A 20,982-nucleotide genomic window follows, 5' to 3' on the forward strand; every position below is an offset into this window, starting at 1 on the left:
AGCAAGAACAAGGACAAGTTGGAAGGATAGAGCGAGATGTAAGAGATGGACATGCAGTCAACAGGCTGGATCAGGGCATGTGAAGCTGTTAGGAGAAACTGTGAATAAGGACATGTAGTTTCTGTGCATTATGCATGAGAGTTAGTGTATGTGAGCAAATGGGGCCATTTTTCCTCTGCTCCTGATGCTGCCTCAGAGTGTGGAGAAATTGTGTACATAAACGATATATATTTTTTTCATATTGTGTATGTCATGTATGCATACTCTTCTTCACAGTTTACTGTAGTGGCAGAATATGTGGCAAACCACACCACCTCTGGGATGTTCATGACATCCAACCTTCCAGTCAAGGAAAGTTTCTTTACGTTAGCTCAGCTTAAGGTTGCAGACCATCCCCACTTTGAAGATAATATAAAGTACACAGCAGGAGTCTTGGTAAGTTCTTTCTTTATTCCTAGTAGTGTTAGGGCATACAAATGAAATTCTGAAGTCACAGTCACCATTTTATTTTCATGTGGTAATGAATATCTAAAGCATATTTTAACATACTTTATGACAAAGGATATTAAATTCTTTGCACTTGCCTCTTATTTGGACAAGTATGCCTTTATACTAGTTAAATTGTACAATCAGACTTTAAATTACTTTTAATTCTAAGGTGTCAATATGACAAACTGGAGAAAAATCCTGAAGAAAGCCTTTGCAACTAGTCTCGTATTGCATTCCTCGTATGGGAATCTGTGGAGCCATCAGTGACACTATACCAGTCTCTTGCCATAATGAATGACCACTTAACCCTACTGAGAGGAGAGCAGAGGTTGAATTCAATTTGATATCAACTGCACCCAGGGTAAAAGCAATTTATGCTGTGATTGTACATTGTTTCTTTACTTAAGCAAAAACTTGCGTGGATATGTGTGGGAAAACAAGGGTACATAAAGTTGCAATCATGGTGCAAATATAGTATCTTGTGTAGGACTTTGCTCCTGATTAGAAAACCTTCCCTTGAGACATGTAGGAATTGCTTAGCCTTTGAGGCCTTAAAAGCTCTCAGCTGGGCAGAGATTAAGTTCATAAAAAAAAAGCTTGTTACAAAAAATACTTTAGTTTTGTTCAAGAATGTTGGTTCCATTTATAAAATTTAGTTGCGGATATTTACAAAACACATTGTTGCCTACTTACAAACCTATTGACAGTATTGTATTGGTTACGGAAGAATTTTGCCTTATTTTTTTCCTATGACTTTTATATTAAAAAAGATGGCCAAATTCATCATCCATCCTTACTGACCAGAGGTTTTTTTGCATTTTACAAAATGATGTAAGGGAATCTGTATATGCGCGAAAGTTGAAAACCATTGCAATATGTGAATACTTAAAAATTTCAATTTTCAGGTATACCGATACAATAAAGTGACGAAGAATTTTGAAATGTTCCAACATTTGACTGCTTATGGAGTGGTTGACCAGGCAGTGCTTCAGTGTGGATAACAGCCTTTATTTGCTCCTTGTTTCCAGTGCTGAAGCCAAGTTGTATGTATATGAATATCACCATCCTGAGGTAAGTTGAATGTTCTGGAAAAATAGAAAAATGTCAGTACCAGTAAATTAACCTTAGTCTCTCCTTTAATGAAACTAATTCCTAACTACATGCCCTGGTTCAATCCATTGACAGCACGTCGACCCTGGTATACCAAGTCATTCCACCAATGCCATCCTCCATCAAGCCACCTCACAACACATATTGTCCTCAAACATTTCATTTCCAACACATCCACCCTCCTCCGCACAACTCAACCTATAGCCCACGCCTCGCAACCATATAACATTGTTGGAACCACTTTTCCTTCAAACATACCCATTTTTCCTCTGAGATGCCATCCTCCAGCACTTCCTCACATTGCCCTCTCCCTCCCTCTCTCATTCCTTCACCAAGGTCTCCACCCTCCACCAATGCTACCCTCCCTCCCTCCTTCACCAAGGTGACCACCCTCCACCATCACTTCACTCCACAAGGGATACGCCTCCAGATTTAGGGCCACACTGGGGTATTTTGACACCAGGATCTTATTGAAGTTTGATACACATAAATCTCCGCCATCTTAGGTCAGTATGGTTCAGTGGGTGGAGACTGAACGATGTTGGTGATAGCATTGGAGACACAGTAGGGGTAATGGTGGTAGTGGTGAAGGTCACCAGGGGATTCTCTGATGGGGTTAATTCCAGAACAAAAGTGGAAACATGGTCGAGCATTAAACAGCAGATAAATGCAGCTTTCCCCTGCTTTTCAAGAACTGTGGAACAACAGGTTCAGAAGAGGTATCACAACATTATATCCTCAGGAAAGAATAAGATTGCTACTCATAAGAGGCTCTTCTGTAAAACAGATAAGTAACTTATGAAACTATACCCATTTTGTAAGAGGCTAACAGATAACACTTTCCAGGGTGGAGGACCAGTAGGTCGCTCTTTATGGAGCAAAAATGGAAATAAGACAGTTTCATAGTCTCAATGTGAAGTAGGTTAGGCATAAGCTAAGTTGTATGAAAAAGACTTGCATAGGCTAGGCTAAGTTATTGCCATACAATGCTTGTGAATTTGTCTTAATTGCTGTATGTATTTTTACAGATGGTGGTCCACTACATGATAAGCCTCTGCTTGATCCTGTCACATGCAGTAGCAGGTATTCTTGGTGCTGACAGCCCAAGCATCACAGGAATTTCAGCTACGATTCTGTGACTAATGATTCGTGTGAGGATACCACTAGTTTAGCAATTTGTATAATATTTTCTTTGTTCACCAGAAGTAACCATTTGTGGCGCTGAAATTTGTATGTACTTATAATTTCTTCCCATATGACTTGGCTTAAGTCAAGAGGGCTTTTTATAGTATTATAGAAAAGTATTAAAGTTTAGTAAATCAAATGAGGTTACAATTTAGTTCATATTACAGCCAAAGTTTTAAACTTACATTTTACAGTTAACTTGATTCCTTTCTCTCCCACAGGCTGCGCACCATGATGATACCTCCACCTCAGTCCTCGCATGAATCCCTGCCTTCAGGTTCAATGCTGATGCATAGGCGTACGTCTACAGACTTGGGACAATCTATCAAAAAAAATATACCTAAAAGTTAGAGAACTGCAAAACAAAAGTGCAATCTACTTGCAGTTAAAATTCCTAACCAATAATTCATCTATTATTTCTTTGAAACAACTTTATAACACATCTCAGATTCACTTATAATTTGCTGATACTCTTATCTCCAAATCATAGTGTGTGGACAAGTTAATGTATTTCTTTACTGGAAAAAAAATGTTTACAGAACTGAGTGTTTGATTTCCCAGGTAGAAATAATTTATAACAATCCACAGATTGTTGTGACAAAGGTATGATATGGTTATGAAACATCTTTGGAGTTTGTGTGATGTCTTTTGTCAAATAAGGAATGTATACTGTATAATGATTTATTATACTCAGTTGCTGTCTCCCGCGTTAGTGAGGTAGCGCAAGGAAAAAGACAAATGAATGGCCCAACCCACCCACACAGACATACATAAATGCCCACACATGCACACATACATACCTATACATTTCAACGTATACATACACAGACATATACATATATACACATGTACATATTCATACTTGCTGCCTTCATCCATTTTCATCGCCACTCTGCCACACATGAAATAGCACCCCACAATCTCCCCATGCTGTAGCACCAGGAAAAGACAACATATGCCACATGCGTTCACACTTGGTCTCTAGCTGTCATGTGTAATGCACCAAAACCACAGCTCCCTTGTCACATCTAGGCCCCACAAAACTTTCCATGGTTTACCCCAGACACTTCACATGCCATGGTTCAATCCATTGACAGCGCATCGACCCCAGTATACCACATCATTCCAATTCACTATTTCTTGCACGCCTTTAACCCTCCTGTATGATCAGGCCCAAATCACTCAAAATCTTTTTCACTTCATCCTTCCACCTCCAATTTGGTCTCCCACTTCTTGTTCCCTCCACCAATGACACACATATCCTCTTTGCCAATTTTTCCTCGCTCATTCTCTCCATAACTACTAAAGAATTCGACACCTTAAAACCCATCCAAAAAAAAATGATAGTTAACAAAAATCACCAATCCCTCAAACCTACTGAATGCAATAACCTTGCTTTTATTCACATTTACTCTGCTTTCTTCTTTCACACACTTTGGGAAGCTCGGTCACCAACTTCAGCAGTTTCTCACCCGAATCAGCAACCAGCCCTGTATCATCAGCAAACGACAACTGACTTGCTTCCCAAGCCCTCTCATCCACAACAGACTGCATAACTGCCCCTCTCCAAAACTCTTCCATTCTTCTCCCTAACAACCCCATCCATAAACAAATTAAACAACCATGGAGACATCACACACCCCTGCCGCAAACCTACATTCACTGGGAACCAATCACTTTCCTCTCTTCCTACTATTACACATGCCTTATATCCTTGATGAAAACTTTTCATTGCTTCTAACAACTTGCCTCCCACACCATATATTCTTATACCTTCTACAGAGTATCTCTATCAACTCTTATCATATGCCTTCTCTAGATCCATAAATGCTACATACAAATCCCTCTCGTTTTCTAAGTATTTCTCATATACATTCTTCAAAGCAAACACCTGATCCACACATCCTCTACCACTTCTGAAATCTGATGCTCCGTACATTCCTTTACCCTCTCAATCAATACCCTCCCATATAATTTCCCAGGAATACTCGACAAACTTATACCTCTGTAACTTGAACACTTGCCTTTATCGCCTTTGTATAATGGCACTATGCATGCATTCTCCCAATCCGCAGGGTTTTCACCATACATACAATGAATATCCTTACCAACCAGTCAACAACACAGTCACCCCCTTTTTCAATAAATTCCACTGCAATACCATCCAATCCTGCCAAATTGCTGGCTTTCAACTCCTACAAAGCTTTAACTACCTCTCCTCTATTCACCAAACCATTCTCCCTGACCCTCTCACTTCGCACACTATCTTGCAAAGCACCCTTTATCTGCCACTCTATCATCAAACACATTCAGCAAACCTTCAAAATACTCACTCTTATCTCCTCACTTCCACTACTTGTTACCTCCCCATTTAGACCCCTTCACTGATGTTCCCATTTTGTTCTCGTACACTTTATGTACCGTCTTCCAAAACATCTTTTTATCCGCCAACAATGTCCATTCTCCACTAAGTTTTCAGTTTGAAAAAGTGTGCATGATACTGAATCGCTGTTCTGCCATGAAGTGTAAATTAGCAAAGTAGTCTCTGCAACACAAACCTAGAGGTGCATCTCCTGGGTATAAGTGATTTGAGTGTGCTGCTGCATCCAAATTATATCCAAGAAAAATGTCGAGGTCACTTTCATCTCGAAGGTGTAAATTCACTTCTTTGCATATATTATGGAGAACAACACACGCCATGATTATATGATAGATTTGTTTTGTCTTGACCCCGAGTTACTTCTCGATGCAAAACATGCCACCTTCGTTTCAGCTGTCCAATCCCCCTTTCCACAGTACATCTAGTTTTCTTCTTGTGTTCTGTAATACATGAATCTTATTATGTACAAATCTGAGTTTGGACGTTAGTCCCAGGCTAATCATCTAACTTGTTTTCTCATAATCTAGAAATCTTTTGCACACTGGGTTAGGTTAGGTCAATTTTGGATTGTGGAAACACTTAAAAGACATGAAACCTGTTTCTTCTACAGCCTATGTAGATATGTAAATAATATTGACATTTTATCACAAGTAAACATGCAAGAAAACGTTTAACGTTACCCATTACAAGCTGTCTGAGAACCATCTTCAGGTCTTAGGTAAAGCATCAAAAGCCAACACTTGCAATGGTAATTACTATCACCAATAAGATCTACAGCACCCACACCACCAGGGAAGACCCTAATCTGCATAAATTATGTTTTGTCTACCATCTGTCTGTGCAATAACCTTACTTACAGTAGATTGTGTTGGTCCACAACGTGATCTTTTCCAGTTGCAGTATAACGTAAGGTCATCATCATCACTCAGTTCCGGCGTGATACAGAGCCATGTTCCTTGCTGTAGTACTTTCTATTTCCCGCTACATCTCTGACCTATTTCTCAATCTGTGACCACCTGTCTTCCCGCACAGTCAAGCTGGTATCTTCTGACATCCATCCCCTCATACACACCCCCAGAACAACGGGGCCTAAACGTTTTCAGGTGAACAAGTGTTCCTTGTCGTCCCAGCCATGTTTGCCTCACTAAGCAAATTCTTAACTGCTTTTGAGGCTTCTCCATCCCTGAGGTATCAACCAGGAATCTGGAAAAAAAGTAAAAACTTTGATATGTATTATGCAAAATACAAACATGTTTATTATACTTAATCGCCATCTCCTGCGTTAGCAAGGTAGCGTAAGGAAACAGACGAGAAGTCCAACCCATCCACATACACATAAATGCACCACATATAAATACATATACATTTCAATGTATATATCTGTATGAGTGGATGAGCCTTTCTTCGTCTGTTTCCTGGCACTTCCTCGCTGACGAGGTAAACAGCGATTATAATAATATGAGTGTATATGTAATATAGGTAATGTATACATATATGTATTCATACTTAAAATAATAAAGTATACGATATAAACAAAGATCGACAATTATTCAACCCTTTGTATCTCCATTGTTTTAGTAACTTGGACTAGTGAGCAAGGTTGCAAACATGTCCTTTTCACCATCTTCCTATGTCACTGATGTAATGCAATAAATATTTGTTTACGGAAGTGTATGTTTCATTTATAGAAATAAGACTCCCTGATAAAAGCCATTATCTTGTCTATCTGACTAAAATCAATTATCAAAAATCAGGATATAAACTAAAAAAAAACGCTTAAAACTGATTATCTAAAAGATCTAAGATCCACACTTAAATAACTTTAAAAGAGCCATTAAATTTAATGATCTGTAACGATGAAAATAAACAAAAAAGCATTTTGTTTTGGTCATTTTATAAGTAGTTTACAAAAGCCTATATAAGCTGAGCGGACAGACAGTTACAACCATCCAACCCCTCTGGTGTCTGACCCCAGACTGAGGCTGACCCAGTTCTAAGGGCCTAGGTCAGCAGCTAGATCATGGCACTAAATCAAGGGTCGGCACATAAGGCCCTGAAGTGTACAACCTAAGTTCAACACACTTCACAATACAATTATCAATAAACTCACAAATAACACCAGAGCTACTAAATACATTAATTATCTAAAAGAAAAAAAAATGATTCCAACCACCACAAATAACCGAGTTAATGATTGAAAGTTAAGTTTTCTTTTAGTGATCTTATGATTCGTTTTCCTTCTTGGCAAGAAAAAGTGTCTAAGTAAATCATTTTCAAAGCCACTATCTATCTATCTATCTATCTATGACGCCCTATGACTCCCTTCTACAACCACCTCCCCCAAAATAAAGATATGTCCACGGAAATAGTCTCCATAACTAGTATACATCAGTGCCACTTTTTAACTTTTAGTGGCTCACCCTTATTTCTGGTCATCATTTCTCATAAGGAACTTTCTTAAGGGAGTTTGGACTGATGTACTAACTGCGTTTGGGCTGTGTTTCGAAGCCTCATTGAGTCAGTTGAATCGGAACAGCTTCGTTCAGGCGAGTCCCGTATTTTCCACTGCTGTACTACAAAAGACGTCTTAAAAATAACTATAAAAGCTTCAGAATTGTACTATTGAGTTACCTTCCTCTTTAAAACGTAATTTCTGGTATAAAAATCCAAGTTCTGTACGTTATTTCATACTTTATGAGACAGGTTCGAACTTCACTGCTTCACACAAGTAAGAAGAGAAAGTATGAAACACTGCCATCTATGTTTTGGATATGGTACTAAAACTGCCACCTATGTTTTGGATATGGTACTATCACAACACTTCATTAAATCGTCATCTTGATATCATTTACAGTTATATAACCATCAAAGACATTGAAAACCATCTTAATTCCACGCCTGGCATCTAATTAAGGACTCTCAACACCATCAGGAGGTTAGAAAACAGATAATTCCTGTATTTCCTCGTGATGTTGAGTTACCAGCTAGGAATTTGACGCCGTGGCCAGGTCGTGCCAGAGTTTCCAGGGACGGTATAAATTCCATGAGCCAAGATGGCCATTTGCTGGTAGGAGCCGCTGACGGGGAGGACCTACGCGTGACACACCCTCCATCAAACCCTTATTTTAAGGTTAGTATATGCAAATTGTTCGAGAAATTTGTTGACCAGTTGTAATGTTATGCATAAGGGTCAAAGTGGAGTGTCATAAAGTGTTATTTTTACGGTAATTAGCAGAGATATGGCTGGCTTGACCTACGGTCCTTCTGTTAACCCATGCGGGAAGTGGCACACACACACACGTGTATATATATATATATATATATATATATATATATATATATATATATATATATATATATATATATATATATATATATGCGTGCATCTGATCCCGGTTATGAGTATGAGTTCATTTAAATCAAGTTTGAGGACATTGGAGAGGCTCTGGTGTGTATGTGTGAACCATCGTAATGATCGTTTGGTAGTTTCGTTGTGTTGTTCTGCTGCTAAAACGAAGCGCCAAGTTTATTTTCCACTTGATATTCACACTACACCTCATGTTCGGCCATGGCTCAAGACAGTTGTTATCCTAACGAGGATAAAATGGGTCATTTCGACCAACTAAAGCTAAGATAAGGCTTGATGGCCGGACGCCATCTTGTTTCCGACAAGGGCCCAAATGTCATTATTTACGTTATTATTATTACAAAATAACACACCCAATCCTTTCCTATCTTCATCTTGCCGTCGATAATGACCTAATGACCAGAATTACCAGCAAAATGCAATGATATAGTGTGCGGTGATGAGGGAATAAAGCCAGTAGAGCAATAATTGTACTTATATATATACGTTAACACAGCCATGACGGTTAATGAAGAACAAGTTAATATCTAAGGTTAATGTGTTTAATTACCATGTCATTTTAACGTTAAAATCTAAGGTTAATGCCAAAATAGTAATTTTACCGTCTTACAATAAATAATGGATTCTTATGATGTCGTCTAAGGTCAATTTCGCGTTAAAGATTTAATGTAAATCCTGTGATTATTAGTTTTTCACACTGGGGTCAAGGTTGAGTGTTGTTGTTGTTGCCTTAGTTTGTATATATTGCTACACACAACACAAATGTCAACACATGATCATCATCTCGGGTTCCAGGATGAGGCGGGCCAGCCAGCCAGCCACACCAAGGAGTCGACCCCAAGCTGGATCCCAACCTGATCCCTCACACCACTTAACATCCTCGTATATACTCGAGATTATTGACATGACAACACACATCACTTACGTCAATCTGGTTCACGAAGAATTGACACCTCTTTGTTTCCCCGCAGGTCACTGTGACTCCTTGAACCGGCTTCTGGGCTCGAGCACGACTTACACGGAGGAGCACGTCTTGACAGGTTCTCCTCCACCTCACAAGTGATCAGATCCTGAACCTGTTGACTCGTATAAATAATGTAAGTATAAGAAACAGCATCCGATCCCATGTAACAACATTGGATATCTTTACTTTGGCTCTTATCCCATTGAATCCGATGCGCTCGTACGTCTTTTGATGGGTGGCGTAGAATGCACCATATATTTTATTATAATGAGTTCTATTTAAACTTTTATCATTAGATTTTATTATTAAATACCTCAAAATGTGTTAATAATAAATTGTTTTTAACAATTTTTTTATATAGTTGGTACACAGCCAACATGGTGCATTTGACCATAGCCTATTGTGATTGATGTCAACACAATAATAAGTTACATATGAAAACCATACAGAGATGACCCTTATGGTGTGATCGGCCCTTACTCTTAGCCTCCTTCTCTCAAATACTCTTCCAAACTCAGTCACAAAATACTGTACTCGCTCAAATCTATCAATGCTGTATCCTAGCAAACAATAACTGACTGACTTTTCATGTCCCTCTCATCCCCTACAGACTTCATATTCGCCCTTCTCTCTTAGATTCTCACATATTCTTGTCACACCAACTCATATATAAACACCCATGGGGACATCACATCCTTCCCCCTGCATAGCAATCCAGTAATTCCTGACCATCTTTCCTAATCACATATGTACACTTGTGTATATCCCTCTTTCTAAACTAGACATTCCCAATAACCAGTCCTTTTTCAGCACACAACTGCACAAGCTGTACACCATTTCCACTGATAAAACATTTCCAGCAATTTGTCGTAGTCAAGTGGATGATTACACCAGTGTTGGCCTTCCACCTGAGCAGCTTCCTGTGCCTCTGGTGACCTGGACTTTCCACCCAACCTCTGGGATCCTGGACTCTGAGCTAGGTCAGTGACGTGGCCACCTTGGTTGTGTCCTGGACCTCTGAGTTGCTATATTCTTGGTCCTGGACCCCCTAGTCTTACCTGATGTATCAGATTAATTTCCTGATGAAGTGCCTGACAACCCTGGTATACACCAACTCTGTATCTAATTTTACAGTAAAATTTCATTCAGTAACATAAAAAAATAAATTTTTACAATTATCATTGTAAAAGTTTTTGATGATACTGAATGAAATTTTACTGTAGAATTAGACAGTGTTGGTGTATACCAGGGTTGTCAGGCACTTCATCAGGAAATTAATCTGATACATCAGGTAAGACTAGGGGGTCCAGGACCAAGAATATAGCAACCCTGGGGTCCAGGACACAACCAAGGTGGCCACGTCACTGACCTAGCTCAGAGTCCAGGATCCCAGAGGTTGGGTGGAAAGTCTAGGTCACCTGGAATCCAGGTCACCAGAGGTCCAGGAGGCTGTTCTGGTGTCCATAGGTACAAGGAGCTGCTCGGGTGGAAGGCCACCACTATTCAATATTAGCGCGCGCTTCTTATAGAGGCTTACGACCAATATCACCTTGCTTGGTACAATCTCGAAAAAAGGTCACTTACATTCTTGTGGCTATCAACAAAGAAGCTGCTTGTTAATAAAAAAAAATATGCTATGATACACTGTAATAAGCATAAATACTGTCCCTTCTCATTTTAAAGAATTACTATTGTACTGTATATCTGTACATCAATTTAGAAAATATTCTTTTACCAAAAAATACAATAGCCCTATAATATAAACTGATCTTTTATGGTACAAATATATATGTATTGTTATGTGGTGTGTGAAGTGAGAGGGTCAGGGTGAATAGTTTGGTTAAGAGAGGTGGTGAAAGCCTTGCAGAAGATGAAAACCAGAAAGGTGGCAGGTTTGGAGGGTACTGCAGTTGGATTTATTAAGAAATGGGGTGACTGTGTTGTTGATTGGTAATGTATGTGTGAATCATGGTGAAGTGGCTGAGGATTGGCAGAATGCATGTATATTGCCACTGTACAAAGGCAAAGGGGATATTAAATTGTATGGGAGGGCATTGATTGAGAGGGTGAAGACATGTACATAGCATCAGATTGGGGCTGAGCTGTAAGGTTTCAGAAGTGGCAGAGGACATGTGGATCAGGTGTTTGCTTTGAAGAATGTGTGTCAGAAATACTTAGAAAAACAGATGGATCTGTATGTAGCATTTATGGATCTTGAGAAGGCATATGATAGGGTTGATAGAAATGCTTTGTGGAAGATCTTAAGAGTACATGGTGTGGGAGAAAGGCTGTGAGAAGCAGTGAAAAGTTTTTATCAATGGTGTAAGGCATATGTATGAGTTGGAGAGGAGAGTGATTGGTTCCCAGTGAAGGTCAGTCTGCAGCAGGGGTGTGTGATGTCCCCATGGTTGTTTAATTTGTTTATGGATGGGGTGGTTAGGGTGGTAAATGCAGGAGCTTTGCAAAGAGGGGCAAGTATGCAATCTGTTGGGATGAGAGGACCTGGGAAGTGAGTCGGTTTTTGTTCACTGATGATACAGCATGGTGGCTGATTTGATTGAGAGACTGCAGAAGTCTTGGAAATGTTTGAGGACAGTATGTGGTGTGAGGTGGTTTGACTAGGTAAGTAATGAAAGGGTAAGAGATGTGTGGTAATAAATAGTGTAGTTGAGAAAGAGCAGATGAAAGTGTGTTGAAATGCTTTGGATACATGGAGAGAATGAGTAAGGAAAAGCTGACAAAGAGGATATATGTATCAGAGGTGGAGGCAACAAGAAGTGGGAGACCAAACTGGAGGTGGGAGGATGGAGTGAAAAAGAGTTTGAGCAATTGGGGCCTGAACTTACAGGAGGGTGAGAGGCATGCAAAGAGTAGCATGAATTGGAATGATGCAGTATACCAGGGTCAACGTGCTATCAGTGTACTGAACCAGGACAAGTGAAACGTCTGGGGTAATCCACGGAATGGTCTGTAGGGCCCGGATGCGGATAGGGAGCTGTGGTTTTGGTGCATTACACATGACAACTAGAGACTGAGTGTGAATGAATGTGGCCTTTTTTGTCTGTTTTCCTGGCACTACCGTGTTGACATGGGGAAGCAATGCTGTTTCCTGTGAGGTGGGGTGCCTGGAATGGATGAAGGCAAGCAAGTGTGAAAATGTACTTGTATATGTGTATATGCTGATATGCATGTGTATGTGCATTTATGTATATAATGTGTATATGAGTGGATGGGTCATTCTTTGTCTTTTTCCTGATGCTACCTTCTAACTGGCAGCACATTTCTATAGTCTTACACTAAGCAAGTTCACCTGCTGCACCAGAAACATCTCTATGACCTATTTCATCTTTATCCTAGTTCTACACACTACTTGGCACACACACACACACACACACACATCTGTATTCACATTGTCCTCCAAACCTGAGTTTGTATCTAACCCTCTTTCAATTTGTACATCTGTTATACTGTTTTGTGGTCTTTCTTCATCATCCAGGTCTCGTTCACTAGTCTTTCTTAAAAGCTGCTTACTGCATCATATAGTCCCTGAATTTATCATCTCGTATGAACTCGTCCAACCTCTGATTCGCCAATTCTTTATGACAGGTCTTGTCTCTAAGAGTATTTGCTCTGATCGTTAACATGTTTCCTTCCAATGGGTCAAGATCTTTAGCTGTCTTACTGTAGCACCATGCACATTTCAAATTCCTGATTCTTCTCTTTTTCTTTTCAAGTGAGACACCTATCTCTGTAGGATTCCATGTGTACAAACTAAATTACGGGGCTTTAACTGTCTGTCAGGCATCACTAGCTGAGGAATAACATTCATGCTTGTCCCACAGTCAAACTTATTGCTTACCTCCATTGATGTCATGGTCGTGATGGCTTCATTGCTGAGTCGTGTTGAAAGCTTCATAAAATACACGACATCAGGGTCATCCTTCGTGGATGCCATAATGGCCTCATCATTGCATCATGTCGAAAGCTTGTAACACACAGGAAACTGGGGTTGGCTTTTCCATCTGCATCCTCTTGAATACCATTGACCATACTTCTAAAACCCTTGCCTGGTTTCGATCTACAAGTAAATGCAAAGTGATTCTTCTCCATGCGTATGCTACGGGTCTTGCTATATGCCGGGCATTCTTCTGTCTTCCCAAATATGCTTGTTGCTAAAGAATTTGCATTCCTTCATTGGTGTGTGTGACCAGGCATGGTCCACATGTTTAATGTCTTTCATTTCATTTGTCTTCCTTCATGGGTTTCTAGGTCACCTTGTGGTCATACACCAAGATATACTGCCATCTGCTGCTTATGTGCCACACAGATTTTCATCCTCTTTAAAGAATTTCTCACAGAGTAAGTCATCTGAGTGTCCAAGTAGTAATTAATCTTTCATCTCACATTCCTTGGATGGATTCCTGAATCTGGTGATAGGTGAATCTTGCAATTCTCCTGTCTGTTCTCCACACTTTCGAAATCTATTTGTCTGCCAGCTCATTCTTCGTTGCTGGTAAAATTTGCCATCAAATTTGGCAAGTACATTTTTTAGCCACTTGTTTAGGCTGGTTATCTATCTACTGGTGCTGGGAACATAATGAATTACACATCTCTTATAAATAGCTCCACCAAAGGTTACAAGTACTGCAGCTTTCTCCTCATCGGGTTTCTTCTTTAAAACCTTCTTCTATAATAGAGGGTAATACATTTTTGTTTATAGGTCTTCAGAGATCTTTCAGTGTCACCTGTTAGGTTTATTTTGTTGGGAATGTATGAGTTACTGCCGTTTGCACCGCCACTTGATTTTGCTTCAAATCACCACAACATGAGCTTGTCAGTTTTCTCCAGTTGTTTCTAGTCTGTCATGACAAATGGTGCTTTTACAGCTGCCAGTATGTTTTTGTACAGGTTTGTCCATCTCCCAGAGGCATAATATTCTGGAGGAGATAGAGAGATGAACTGACATGGGTTGACATTCTCCATAAACAGAACACTTATATTCTTTTAGACGTGACCAAAACAGCTGATTGATTATAGAAAACATGATAATAGAATGTAATAAACACAATTATACTGTTGTAAATCCTAAGGTAACATACAGGATAGGAGTAGGTCATTTTAATATATAAATAGGATCACTTCTATTGTAAATTCTACGGTAACATATAGAAAAGGAGTTGGTCATTTTAATATAAAAATAGGATAATTTCTATGATAGTCTTATTAGTACTGTAAATCCTAACGTAACATATAGGATACGAGTTGGTTACCTTAATATATAAATAGAATAATTTCTATGATAGCTTATTAGTATTGTAAATCCTAAGGTAACATACAGGATAGGAGTTGGTCATTTTAATAAATTTTTTTTTTTTTTTTTTTTATACCTCGTCGCTGTCTCCCGCGTTTGCGAGGTAGCGCAAGGAAACAGACGAAAGAAATGGCCCAACCCCCCCATACACATGTACATACACACGTCCACACACGCAAATATACATACCTACACAGCTTTCCATGGTTTACCCCGGACGCTTCACATGCCTTGATTCAATCCACTGACAGCACGTCAACCCCTGTATACCACATCGCTCCAATTCACTCTATTCCTTGCCCTCCTTTCACCCTCCTGCATGTTCAGGCCCCGATCACACAAAATCCTTTTCACTCCATCTTTCCACCTCCAATTTGGTCTCCCTCTTCTCCTCGTTCCCTCCACCTCCGACACGTATATCCTCTTGGTCAATCTTTCCTCACTCATTCTCTCCATGTGCCCAAACCACTTCAAAACACCCTCTTCTGCTCTCTCAACCACGCTCTTTTTATTTCCACACATCTCTCTTACCCTTACGTTACTTACTCGATCAAACCACCTCACACCACACATTGTCCTCAAACATCTCATTTCTAGCACATCCATCCTCCTGCGCACAACTCTATCCATAGCCCACGCCTCGCAACCATACAACATTGTTGGAACCACTATTCCTTCAAACATACCCATTTTTGCTTTCCGGGATAATGTTCTCGACTTCCACACATTTTTCAAGGCTCCCAAAATTTTCGCCCCCTCCCCCACCCTATGATCCACTTCCGCTTTCATGGTTCCATCCGCTGACAGATCCACTCCCAGATATCTAAAACACTTCACTTCCTCCAGTTTTTCTCCATTCAAACTCACCTCCCAATTGACTTGACCCTCAACCCTACTGTACCTAATAACCTTGCTCTTATTCACATTTACTCTTAACTTTCTTCTTCCACACACTTTACCAAACTCCGTCACCAGCTTCTGCAGTTTCTCACATGAATCCGCCACCAGCGCTGTATCATCAGCGAACAACAACTGACTCACTTCCCAAGCTCTCTCATCCCCAACAGACTTCATACTTGCCCCTCTTTCCAAGACTCTTGCATTTACCTCCCTAACAACATTTTAATAAATAAATAAGATAATCTATGATAGGCTCATTAGTATTGTACATCCTACGTTAACATATAGGGTGCATTTTCATATAAAGTAGTTGTAGTTATCTGCCGAATTTTATCCACTTGCTTCATAAATTTGATAATATATTCAAAATGGAAAAATATTTGTGTTGCAGGCAATCATTTCTACAAGATGGCAATGAAGATGAGAAGGAAAATGTTCAAGAAGAATGTCTCAGAGTGCTGCAAATTATACAGTCAAGATACTGCAAGGAATGTTGGCCATGATTTCACTATGGACTAAAAAAATGGTGAGTATGGAAGCTGCTCGTCTAGTTACACTCTTGGTATCAAAGTGTATATTTTGCCATTTCTCAGATGTGGATCTGAATTTTCTGTCCCCCTCCACTCCTTTCCTCCATCCTTTCTTGACCTTTCTCCTGGACCACCAACCTTTGGGATCCCTGACTCTAGAAAATTTGGTAAGCTAGGTGAAGAATAGCAGTGAAATTGCTGTGGAGTGGGTCTGGAAAGGCATGGTATAATAGTCAAAAGCCTGATAATTTGACAAGAGCAGTACAGAATAAGATCCTTTGTATAAGGAAAAGGGGATGAAGATTGAATGTAAGAATTATAGGGGAATGTCTAACAGAATACTAGTCAAGTAATAATGTGAATTCCAAATGCAGTTCTGTTGAAAGTGTACTTGTCTCGGTGGTATTTGTACTCTAAATTGTAATGATATATTACAATTCTACCTCAGGGAACTGGGCGTCCCTGCCCTTTGCCAGCCTGCAGGATTAGTAGCAGGAATGCTAGCTCTGTAAATTCAAATCCTTCAAAAGATGTATAACTAAAAGCACTTGATACCCACTTTGTTTAATGAGAATGGAGCAAATGATGATAGATGCTATGCTTCAGTATTTAAGGGCAATCGATGAGAACTAGATGCCACTGTAAAACTATGGGCTTAAGTCCATACATTGAACTGATCAGTTAAAATCTAATGCCAAACAGAGGTCCTTGTAGCAGTCTTAAATATAATTTTGTATGTATACAGTTTATATACTCTTAAAATGATTATACTAACTGCATTTGGTGCTTGTCAGGTGGATGAGTACGTCGCTGTTGGTAAACCATCTTAGCAGCCTCGTCGTCCCATGGTCAACTGGACTCCCAAGCCAACCAGACCCATGGCCATTGGGCCCCTGGCCAACTAGACCCTTGGCCAACTGGAACCTTGGCCAACTGGAACCTTGGCCAACTGGAACCTTGGCCAACTGGACCCCTGGCCAACTGGACCCCTGGCCTACTGGACTCCTGATCAACTGTACCTCTGCTGTTAATGGTCAAGCTGAAAGGAAAGATGATAAGTCTCTCTCTCTCTCTCTTCCAGTGGCTGCTGCTTCTGCAGGGTGGTGGCAGTGTCCATACTGAAAGCAAAGATTATTATTACCCTTTACTCCCACCATAGCCACCAACTACTTCATCCCCCAATGACCTAAACCTGTTGTTGCTGCTGCAGTTGTTGTTGCAGCAGTGGGGGTAGAGCAAGGGTGTTATTACCCTCCCTCCTGCACCTCTCCCTCTCCCCTGCCCCCATCCACCTTCCCCTACCCTCCTTCCACCCTCCCCCCCCAAAGTCCTCTCCCCCTCACCCCTACCCCCCATTCCCTAGGGACCCCTCCCACCCACCCACCACCTCCCCCTTCCTACCCAACCCCCATCTCCTTCCCCCCACCTCCTCCCCTCAACCCACCCAATCCAACCCCCCTTTCTCTACCCCCGCTGTGGCTAATGATGCTGCTGCTGTTGCTACTGCTCAATCTGTAAACATACATAAAATCAGTGTCCCCTTCACCCACCCTCTTGCTCCATTCTTGCCCCAAACCTTCCACCTCTTCCTCTTACTGCTTCTGCTGCTGTTGTTGTTCAATCTGTTAACGTAAAGAAGTAAATTAATATCTTCTTCCACACACTTGCTCTGCTCTTGTCTCCTTCACTCATGCCCATCCAGCTGCTGCTACTGGTGTTGAGATTTCTGGTGGGGATAAATATAGCAAAGTATTCATTATGATACCAGTGGTGTAACCATAAGGAACACCCCTGATTCCTCCTTTATGAAGTCCTGGTAAGATGGACATTTATGTTCCTTGGAGTACACCTGAACCTTCTTCCTCAGAGTGGTTGCCATCATCAACACTGCTCTACTGAAGGCCTCCTCCTCAACTGGACCCCTCACCTACTGGACCCCAAGAAGACTGGACTCTTGGCCAACTGGATATACCTGACACCAGATCCCTCCTGGAACTCCCATCCTTACATCCCTCCCTTGCATGCACCATTCCACGCAGTCTTCCACTATTTCTCTCCCACCAGTATTCCTCCACCCTATTTCTCCATGTCACACCAACCCCTTTAATTGTACTATTATACAGTGCACTTTCCTTGTAAACTTCCAGTCTTCCATTCTTTCCACATGCCCAAACCACCTTAAAGTATTATGTTTCACCCATTCTACAACTCCATAATTCATTCCCTATACACCCTTTCATTTTCTTCATTCCATCTAGTCACATCACAAGCTCTTCTCAAATGATTCATTTCCATGGCCTGAATTCTTGACCTCTGTGACACATTCCATGCCAACGTTTCAGTTGCATAGGTCAGGGTTGGGAAAACTATACTGTCCCTTAATCCTCTCCTCACTTCCATACTTATACCTCTACCCTTCATTCTTCTATTAAGGGTCTCAATGACTCTTGTACCCTGAACTGCTCTCTCCCTTGTCTCTCCTTCCATATCACCACACTTACCCAAGATGGCTCCTAGATACTTAAATTCTCTCTTCCAGTCTCTTTCCCCCCATATCCAAAGCATAATTTAGCCCACAAAATCTATATTTTCACTCTGTTTCCTTTCAAACATCATTACTTTACTTTTACTTGCATTTATCTTTAATTGCATATCCTTACACACATAATAAAACACAACTTCTGCAACTCCTCTTCACTCTTCGCAAACAACTCAGTATCATCTGCAAACAGGCTTGCTACTAGCCACCATATCTCACTGCCACACTCCATCTCTGCACCCCTTTTCCCGAGTTTTGCTTTCATCTCTGATTCAGGTGAGAAACTGAAGTTGTTGACTGAGTTTGGTAAAGTGTGTGAAAGAAGAAAGTTGAGAGTAAATGTGAATAAGAGCAAGGTTATTAGGTTCAGTAGGGCTGGGGACAAGTTAATTGGGAGGTAAGCTTGCAGAAAAAAAAAGAGGAAGTGAAGTGTTTTAGATATCTAGGAGTGGATTTAGCAGCAGATGGAACCATGTAAGCAGAAGTGAGTCACAGGGTGGGGGAGGGGACAAAGGTTCTGGGAGCATTGAAGAATGTGTGAAAGGTGAGAAAGTTATCTTGGAGAGCAAAGATGGGAATGTTTGAAGGAATAGTGGCTCCAACAACGTTATATGGTTGCAAGGCTTGGGCTATAGATAAGGTTGTGTGGAGTAGGGTGGATGTGTTCGAAATGAAATGTCAGAGGACAATATGTAGTGTGAGGTGGTTTGATCGAATAATTAATGAAAGAGTAAGAGAGATGGGTGGAGATAAAAAAAGTGTGGTTGAGAGAGCAGAAGAGGGTGTGCTGAAATGGTTTGGTCACATGGAGAGAACAAGTGAGGAAAGATTGACAATGAGGATATATGTGTGGAGGGAATGAGAAGTGGGAGACCAAGTTGGAGGTGGAAGGATGAAGTAAAAAAGATTTTTAGCGATCACGGCCTGAACATACAGGAGGGTGAAATACGTGTAAGGAATAGAGTGAACTGGAACAATTTGGTATACTGAGGTCGACATGCTGTCAATGGATTGAACCAGGACATGTGAAGCACCTGGGTAAACCATGGAAAGTTTTGTGGGGCCTGGATGTGGAAAGGGAGCTGTGGTTTTGGTGCATTACACGTGACAGCCAGACTGAGTGTGAATGAATGTGGCCTTCGTTGTGGCAGGGTGGCAGTGGGAATGGATTGAAGGCATGTATATGTCTGTGTATGTATGTACACATTGAAATGTATAGGTATGTATATGTCCATGTGTGGATGTTTACGTATATACATGTGTATGTGGGTGGGTTGGGCCATTCTTTCGTCTGTTACCTTGCGCTACCTCGCTAATACGGGAAACAGTGACAAAATATATCAAAATAATAATATAATGTGTGTGTGTGTTTGTGGAGGGTGAGAACGATATCTCAGAGCAAAAATGGGTAGGTTTGAATGAAGAGTAGTCCCAACAATGTTATGTGGTTGCGAGGCATGGGCTATAGATAGGGTTGTGCGAAGGAGGGTAGATGTGTTGGAAATGAAATGTTAGAAGACAATGTGTGGTGTGAGGTGGTTTGATCGAGTAAGTAATGAAAGGGTAAGAAAGATGTGTGGTAATAAAAAGAGTGAGAGAATGAGCAACAAAAGATTGACAAAGAGGATTCATGTGTCAGAGGTGCAGGGAACAAGAAGCAGGAGACCAAATTGGAGGTGGAAGGATGGACTGAAAAAGATTTTGAGCGATCGGGGCCCCAGCATACAGTTGGGTAAAAGGCATGCAAGGAATAAAGTAAATTGGAACGATGTGGTGTACCAGGGTCAACATGCTGTCAGTGGATTGAACCAGGGCATGTAAAGTGTCTGGGGTAAATCATGGAAAGGTCTGTGGGGCCTGGATGTGGAAAGGGAGCTGTGGTTTCGGTGCATTACACATGACAGCTAGAGACTGAGTGTGAACGAATGTGGACTTTTTGTCTTTTCCTGGCACTACCTTGCTGGAGAAGGGAAGGGGGGATGCTGTTTCCTGTGTGGCGAGGTAGTGACAGGAATGGATGAAGGCAGCAATTATGAATAAGTACATGTGTATTTCTCTGTGTTTGTATATGTATGTATATTTTGAAATGCATATGAATGTATATGTGCGTTTATGTACACATGTGTACGTGAGTAGTTAGGTGACTCTTCGTCTGTGCAACCTTGCTGATGTGTGTCATAGAAGGCGACTAAAGGGAGTGGGAGTGG

General features: G+C 40.8%; 1 long non-coding RNA gene across 1 annotated transcript; it reads left to right on the forward strand.

Moving 5' to 3' along the window:
- Positions 1 to 9,502: 9,502 nt before the first annotated feature.
- Positions 9,503 to 17,155, forward strand: LOC139763004 (uncharacterized). The gene is made up of 3 exons (XR_011716000.1): positions 9,503 to 9,628; positions 16,098 to 16,232; positions 17,031 to 17,155. It is a non-coding gene; the product is annotated as an uncharacterized lncRNA (long non-coding RNA).
- Positions 17,156 to 20,982: the final 3,827 nt, after the last annotated feature.

This window comes from Panulirus ornatus, chromosome 45, assembly GCF_036320965.1.
Source record: "Panulirus ornatus isolate Po-2019 chromosome 45, ASM3632096v1, whole genome shotgun sequence".
In the NCBI taxonomy this organism is placed as follows: domain Eukaryota; kingdom Metazoa; phylum Arthropoda; class Malacostraca; order Decapoda; family Palinuridae; genus Panulirus; species Panulirus ornatus.